Here is a 7941-nt window from a genome sequence, read left to right on the forward strand (position 1 = left end):
GTATTTAACATCTTTTACAAAAAAATAAAAAAAGTAGTTTGAGTAAATTTCATTTATCAAAACTGTACTTCAGATGTTGTTTGCAAAGATGATATGCACAATAATTGCTTTGTCGATGACCCACTAGTTTTATTATTTGTTTTTTCAGTGCTCGCTGGCGGCCAATAACTCGGTAATTAAGGAAAAAACTTTGGTAGTCAGGGCCAACAACTCATTCAGTCCTTTTACTTATCCTTTTACATAAAAAATGTTATGTAAAAGGATAATTTTTTAACTACTCTTATGGTTTAGTTAATTGATTAAGTGTATCTTTATTATTTGAAAATTGATTAATACTATTCCTACTATTTTTGACAATTGACTAACTCTACTATTATCATTAACATTCGTTAATATTTCATCAAAATCCGTACACACGTGACACCACATAACATTTAAAATTTTTTACAACCCAATGCCTCTTGTCTCCTTCCTCTCAACTCGGCACACCCTTACTCCTCTGACCTACCTCTCTCTTCCCTCTATCTTCCTCCCATAATCTTCGTTAACACCAGATCACCGGGGAGCAATTGCATGGTATTCACACTGTATAAAAGAACAAAAAAAAAATTAAAGCATTTGTCCGATCTTTTCACAATCAATAACCAAAAAGAAAAAGCCAATCTCTACTATTTGCTATTGGTATCTTTCAAATTTTTGATTCGCAGGAGTATCTATTAATCCTTCTCTTTCAGCGGGGTTTCTTCTTCGACCAACCATCTTTGACCATTTGCTTGATCATCTTAGGTTGAAGGGTGATGGCCTCGTCGACCTCGAAGTGCTCTCCATTGGAGCTCCTCAGAATGAACTTTCTGGCTTCATCCTCTTTCTTCTTCAACAGTGGGGGTGCTCTGTTGAAGAAGTAGAGAACGAGTGAACTGAATAGGGGCGATGGTGGTGGCAACCAAAGTGGTATGAGCGAACTGAACAGGGGTGACGGTGGCGGCAACCCCCTCTGAACTCTGATCTCTCTCTCTCTCTCTCTCCCTCCTTCCCTTGGGCGACGGCTGTGGCAACCCCCTTTGAACTTCGATCTCTCTTTCTCTCTCTTCTTCCTTTGGGCAACGGCGGCGGCAACCCCCTATGAACTCAGATCTCTCCTTTGCTCTCTCTTTTTCCTCTGGGCGACGGCGGCAACACTACCTTATAGCTCCACCCAGCGGCGGAATCACCTGACCATTCTCCCGTCTTCTTTCCTCCTCCTCTCTCTATTCTCCTATGTTTTGTCTCCCCTTTCCAATTGAAACCGACCATCCAAGTTGTAGCGACAACTCTTGATTTCGTCGTTGACTAGTTGATAAAGGAGGCCACCTATGTTTGATAGGGGCCCGAGATCAGAAAAAAGACCTAAGAGATTCCACCAGACTAAAGATTGTCTTCACAGTCTTGTTGTAGGGTCATCTTTGAGCTATGCATTTTTTAAGCCGCAGGGCTCTAGATGCCATTGCAAAACCGGATATTTTGGACCATAAAAGGGTAGTTTAGGCATTTTGCATGGGTTTTGACGGAGGTTAACAGTAAGAATAGAGTTAGTCAATTGTCAAAAATAGTAGGGTAGCATCAATCAATTTCAAACAATAAGGGTATAGTTAGTCAATTAGCTAAACCATAAGGGTAGTTTAAGAAATTTACCCTAAATAAAATCTATTAATCTTAATGTGCATAGCATACTCTCTTATTTCCCTAATTCTCTATCACCTCTAACCAAGGTTTAAAATATCGTAATGTATCGGGCCGTATCAGCCGATACGTACCATTCCGATAAGAACCCGATACATGGAATGCGTATAAATCATTTGTTCCATTTCTTTTCGTATGTATTGGTTGGTATGAGTTGTTTTGGATATGTATCGGTCGGTACGAGCCCAAAACAAGCCGATACAAACCGAGTAGTTTTAGTTCCCCTTCTTCCATTAATTTTGTTAATTTATATTTCATATTGAATCTATCTCATTAATTTAGTTTCTTACTCCTATATTTATGTAACCTCTAACCTAGGTTTAAAATATTGTAATGTATCGGGCCATATCGATTGATATTCCGATAAGAACTCGATACATGGAACATGTATAAATTATTTGTTCCATTTCTTTTTGTTTCAGTTCCCCTTCTTCCATTAATTTGATTAATTTATATTTAATACCGAATCTCTCTCATTAATATAGTTTTTTACTCATATGTTTATGTCTAACATCTCCTTCATTAATTAGTTAATTAGTCCTATATTTAAAGCAAATTCAAATTCAAATTTGAATTTTAGCGTCTAATCCCAATCCTCTCATTAATTAATGATCCTCTCTCTAGTTAATTTCATTTTATTAGTATAAAAAAACTACAAATGTTAACAATAACAATTAACAAGATTTATACCTTCACCACTAAGCCACTCCAATTTGTTTGTTACAATTATATAATTTTTAGTTTGAAGTAAATTTTATCTTTTCTTAGTGATGCTTATTAATAAATGCTGAAATTAGTTATTAAAATTTATATACTAATAAATATTAAGATAAATTATATTGATTATTTGAAAACTGATGTATATACATTCACATTTTAGTTTTTTTGTACTTTTTCACGTTTTAGTTATTCCATCATTTTTCAACGGTTATTAATTATATCTTGATATGTCACATTTTATATAAACATTAAATTATGGTTTTTTACATTTAAATGAATTATTTATAATAAACTTGTAAGTATTGTTACTAATATATTTTTATGAACTATTTGAATTTCCTATCATATTTATGCGTATCTTGATTTTTCGTCTGTATACATGCTATCTAAAACGTATCTTGACATATTTCTTAAAATTGTCTTTCTGATACACATTGTGTTTCTGATACTTTGAACCTTGCCTCTAACATATAATATCAAATAAAAAAATATAAATATAAATAAAATAACGATTGCTTATCTAAAACTTTATCACCTTTTTTTCACATTTCTTTTACACCTATTCTAACTTTTGAAAACCTTCCTCTATCAAAGATCTACCATTAAGGACTGGATACAGAATTGTTTTGGTGACACTCAGGTCGAATGATCTGACTATTCGGTTCAAGTAGACAGTTCATTCTGATTTAAAAAATAATTAAAATAAAAGAGACTAAAAATCATTGTCTAGATCGATGGTTTGATCACCCCGGTCAGTAGGTCACTGATCAAGCCAATATTTATTTATTTATTTATTTTTGGCTCAAAAGCGGTTTTAGGGTGAAAAAGAACCGATTACCTGGACAGTTCATGGGTCAACCAGTTTGACTGTCCAGTCCGGTCCGGTTTTCAAAGCCATGATTAGGAGATGAATTACCATTGTAAATTTTATGTATTATCCCTCTTTTTGAGTTTGCCATAAACAAAATTGTGCAATAATGAATTTATCATACTACCCCTCTATCTGAGATTTGGGGGTTCATCACTTTTTTATTTTTTAGGCGAAAATGCAATTAGGGGGCCCGAGAGATGACTCTTCCAGCAGCATCTAGAAATGATTTTTTTTTCTATTTTTCACTTGTTTTCTAACAATTATTTAACAAAATATTAAGGTTAAATTGGTCATTAAAAACAATTAATGGCCTAATTGCACAACTTCCATCAATGGTCACTAACAACAAAATGATGGAAGATAAGTTTTAGATAACAAAAATTATTTGCAGGGATCTTTAAAGGTTTTGAAAACTCAGGGTAAGTTTAAGAGAATTGGAGAAGTGAAGAGGTATATGGAAAATATACGATATAGGAAAACAATTGACCAATAAATTGAAATCATAAACGTGGTAGCAAATTAATAAGATGTTATTTATCAAAATTCATGGGTGAATTTTGATTGATCAAAACTCTCCATATCATATATTTTCTGCATCATAGATTTTTCCTTAGATAATGACCTAAAAGTTGATAAAATACAAAAGAATTTAGAATGTGTTTAAACTTGGGTTAAGGCATACATCAAGCATCATGCAGAAGTTGGAGAGTGAGTCTTCTATTTTTTATTTTGTTAATTTTACAATTTGACTTAAAAATTAGAATGGATCTATTTCGCAATCTAATTTCCCGACAAATATGCGGCCACATCTCTTAGACCCATATAAATGTAGTCCACCCACATTCAAGTTGCAACCTTCTTAATACTTTCTTCGGGTCATGGTTTTTATAACCGACCCGGAGACCGAATCGGTCAGGGGTCCGGTTAATGGGTCGAACGGTTTGACCATTCAAACTGAATGATCAGTCTGTTCTGACAAAAAAATAAAAATGGTCAAAACTGTTTGAACGGTTAACTGTCCGGATCAGCGGTTAGTTGACCAAAATCAATGGTTTTGGATAAATTTTCGGTTTTGGGGAAAACTGAAACCAGTTACCGGACCGGTTCCTGATTTTTCTGATCCGATCATCCGGTCCGATCCAGTTTTGAAAACCATGCTTTGGATCACTAGTTGGGATCTCCTACCTACAAAACACATTACAACACCCTACAACATGATCCACACTGCACATCTATATCCATGTTTCAGTAGTAAAACAGGGATATGCTAACAATGAAAATAAAATTCAAAGCAGAGAATAAACTGCTTTGTTATTTTTAGGAAACATTTCGGATAGGTACCCTGTACTTTAAGCCGAATGTCAATTTAGTACCCGAACTTTAAAATGCAACAAATATAATATCCAAACTTTCATTTTGCAACAATCTACTACCTACAGTTAATGCCCGTCAGTTCTGTATATCACTTGACCTCATGTACAATTTAAAAATTTTGAAAATTCTAAAATTATCCTTAAAATGAAACATAATCCAAAGGGCTCGCCACTGGGTGCGACATATCTTCATCCAATCTTTTCTTACTTCTTTCTTACAACGTTCTTCTAGTAGATAACAACGATAAATCTCCAACTTCTATAGCGATGTGAGACGTTGCAACTCGACAGGAATGGACATAATAAAGTAGCAAAAGCGGATCGACAAGGTTTGAAAATGATCTTGAAAAACCACCTACGTCACCTTTTAACTCCAATTCTTCAAGCTGTTGTAGAAGACATGGCGATGGCGAAAACGGCGTCCAAGTCAACTGAGCACAGTTCTTGATGTACAGTGTTCTTAGTGCTTCAGCGGAGAAAAACAGAGGGGGCAGCTCTTTTAACTTGGGGGCATTTGTCAAGCCGCAACTCAGAAAGTTGTGGCATCAAAGCAATGGAAGTCGTGGCATCAGATCCCATCTCCATCTCTCTCTGTATTTCTCTCTCTTGGGGCTCTTTTCATCACTGCTACTGATGTTGGATGAAGAGACGGGCTTTGCGATGAATGTTGGCTCGTTGCCTCCAGGCATGAGGACGAGAACCCTGTACTCAGTGTCGGGCGATGGGCTGGTGGGCTTTGTTGTTTTCTCAGTTTCATCTCCATTCCATCGGCCAACACTGCCGCTGCTGCATCGGCTGCCTTCCTCCTCTGCTCTGTCTGCACCCTCAACTTCTTCTGGTGTTTCTAGATCACAACGAAGATGTACCTACTGATCCACATGTTCCACTTCCCGCTTCAGCTCTGGTAGTGTTCCCAGTCCTCTGCCGCGATAAAGTTGTTCAACGATGCTAGACAGGTAGTAGTCAAAACAGATGAAGGTAACCGAAAGTGATCAGGTCATCTGGTGTTTCTAAATCACAACGGAGACGTACCTACTGATCCACATGTTCCACTTCCCGCTTCTGCTCTGATAGTGTTTCCAGTCCTCTGCCGCGTTTAAGTTGTTCAACGATGCTAGACAAGTGGTGGTCAAAATAGATGAAAGTAGCCGAAAGTGATCAGGTCATCTGGTGTTTCTTCAGAGCGGATTCCTCCTCCATAACTAGAAAAGAAGAAGATTTCACCACTGCCTCCTTCACCTTCTTTTTCAAGAGCTCGTTCTCTTCCCGAACCATGTCCAATTGCTTCTCCTTCTCTGTCAACTTCTCTTTAAGCAAGTTGATCTCATCAATCATCACAGTCGAGTTATCCAATGCTGGTTTCTTCATTGGGTTCATGGGTTTCCCTTGGTGGAGGAGAAGAGGTATGGTAGTGGAGAATTCCATCCTCCGAATCTGGTGGCAGCAGATGCATGCAGATTTGCACTTGCAGGTCCCATCTCCATCTCTCTCTGTATTTCTCTTCTCTTGGGACTCTTTTCTCTCTCTCTGTAGCTTTGTAAAGGTATAGGCAGAAGAGTTTCACGGTCTCATTCTTATAGAGGAGGAGTTTCACAGTGGTAATAGCGGCCACATTGGGACGGTGTTCAATGAAGGAGACGATAAACAGTGGCGGTGAACAGTAAAAAAATAGATAAAACTTAAGGGGCATTTGTGTCTTTTCCCATAACACTTAATGGTGAATTAACGCCGGATACTAAATTATCTCAAGATAAAAGTTCGAGTATCAGATTATCGCATTTTAAAATTTCGAATACTAAATTGACACTCGACTTAAAGTACAGGATACCCATTGGGAATTTTCTCTTTTTATTGCTGATGTATACATATTTCACTTATAACCATGATCACAAATGTTCTCTCCCTATGACCATGGTTAGTGATGTTTTTGTCTTTCACTGGGAGGTTACAACGTACAAGAGAAGTGTTGAGACTACCTACCACCAGAGCAGATGTGCTCTCTCTCCACACACACACCTTTGCATTGATTCACCTACATAGTACATAATTCATGACTCCCTCGTTTTAAGAAGCAATACCAAGTAAAAAAATAGAGAACAATTCTTTCGTCCATTCTAGTTTTGAATCTCATATATGTTTACATGATCCATTAATTTTTCTTTTTTTTATAATAAAAAGTTCTCTATATGTTTCAAATTTTATAAAACAATGTCAAGTGGGATCCACCGATTTCTTTTTATAAAAATTTCTTGTGTATGTTCAAATTTCCTGAAAGCAATGTCAAGTAGGGCTCATAACTTTGGGTTTAAATAACATGAATCACCAAGCAAAAAAAGAGTTGAGAAATATTTTGGTCAATTCTTGAACCAAAAGCAATTTTGAAAATTCCTCTATTTTTTTAATGGTACTCTGTTTTTTAGGTTTTTTTTTTTTGAAAATGCTGTCTTTTTGTTAGTTAAAAACAAATAACATTTTTCATTTCTTCCAAAATTGTTCCTTTTATTCTTATTTGTTGTTAGAATAAAGTTTTATTTAGGGTAAGGCATGGCAGAACTTGGCAACAAACCAAACAGGCCCATGATTTTGATCCTACACGTCCGTATTTGAAAAGACACCACCAAATAACCATCTCAACTATTAGATCATGGACTGTTATTCATATTTATAGTGCAAATATAAATCAAAATGCAAAATTTGCATTCAATTTAGTCAACCTTAATTAGCAAATCCAAAATCTTAGAAGTGAGAATATTTTTTTTTTTAAAACAAGAGCGGATGAATAAATTGAACCAACCTGACCCCAGGCGAAGCTTGCTTGAATTGGACCATAAACATAAGATTAACCTAATGTATGTACCTATCCGAATAAATATTTTCCAGAGAATATAAGTGCATCTATTCATATTTTTTTATTTTCCAAGTAAATAAAGCAAATCATTTTAATCATAAAAATTCATTATTAAAAGAAATATTTTTGTTCCATTTAAATATTAGTGATTTTTCCCATATGGGTATTTACCTACCTAGGAGATGGAATAAATAATACCCAATAAAATAAATTTTCCCTAATCTCCACATAAATATGAAAAACAGAACATGAATTTCTTGATTAATAAGAATCAAAATTCCATTAATCAACTTTTCCCCTCTCAAAATCCAAAAAAAAACACCCTTAGTGAGATGGGATCTTTTTCTTACAGACAGTGAGCCTAAAACAGGAATGAAGTTCTTCTTTAGTCCATGTAAACATTCTGAAAG

This window comes from Nelumbo nucifera, chromosome 6, assembly GCF_055504915.1.
Source record: "Nelumbo nucifera cultivar China Antique chromosome 6, China Antique-T2T, whole genome shotgun sequence".
NCBI classification, from domain to species: domain Eukaryota; kingdom Viridiplantae; phylum Streptophyta; class Magnoliopsida; order Proteales; family Nelumbonaceae; genus Nelumbo; species Nelumbo nucifera.